We start from the raw sequence: 991 nt of genomic DNA on the forward strand, positions 1-991 counted from the left end.
ATGGATCGATTTCATGCAACCCTTCATCAAATGGACCGAGTGGTAAGCCGAATAGCACCCGAAGCTCTCGTGGCTAAGGAATCTCAACTTGAGAACAAGGGATTGAAGTGTGTTGTACAACAAGTGGAAAAGATGGAGAGTGATGAACCACCACATCCTTATTATGATGAACCACCCTCTTATCATGAACCTTTCCCCCCAAGTAATGATCCCTCATATCCACCTCAATCTTCAATGCATGACACTCTTGGTGTTCTTCTCCAAGGGCAAAGAGAGATGAAAAAGGAACTACTAGAATTCACGGCTGCCTTGACCGAGGTAGTAAATCGATTAGCTTCCCAATATTTGGACACTCAAGAAACTCCCATGGCTATATGTGGAGAATCAATAGAAGAGCCTAGCATGAAGGAGACACTAGAAACTCCAGTGGACAATGAGGAACATGACTTTGTATTGGAAAAAGTGGAGGAAAACGTCATAGTTAAAGAGGAAGAAGTGGTTGAAGACTTAGGAGATGCTGAACCTCCATGGGAATCTAGAGTTGTAGAGTATCCCTCCAAAAAGATTGAAATTGATGTCAAGGAGGCTAGTGCACAACCTCCATGGCATATTCCCTATGAAGACTTAGATGGGATAGATCAATAAGCAAGTTCCCATGGTGATGAGGATCATGAATCAAGTCCTCCTGGTGATGAATCTACATCCGTAAATGAACTCCTTGAATATGAAGACTCTTCTCTGATTGAGTCTGAGAATGATGTGGAAGTGGAAGTCCTTCGGAAGGGTTAGACGGGAGTTGAACATGCTTTGTCAAGATCATTGGAAACTTCTTCACCTAGGTGGCCATCTACTCCTTCATTTGAGTGGGTAAGACTTATCTCTATTTGCCTTCCTATCCCACTTGAGTATGGTATTCTTGAAACGGATGGTCAACTTAGGAGGCTTTGTGGCATTAAGCGTAAGAGAAGGATGTTTAGTGGTTGGAGTTGCA

General features: G+C 43.0%; 1 pseudogene; it reads left to right on the forward strand.

The window, feature by feature from the left end:
• Positions 1–789, forward strand: LOC148549774 (uncharacterized; annotated as a pseudogene).
• The last annotated feature ends 202 nt before the right edge of the window (positions 790–991 follow it).

The sequence above is a fragment of the Arachis ipaensis genome, chromosome B8 (assembly GCF_059453495.1).
Source record: "Arachis ipaensis isolate K30076 ecotype BB chromosome B8, ASM5945349v1, whole genome shotgun sequence".
Taxonomy (NCBI): Eukaryota; Viridiplantae; Streptophyta; class Magnoliopsida; order Fabales; family Fabaceae; genus Arachis; species Arachis ipaensis.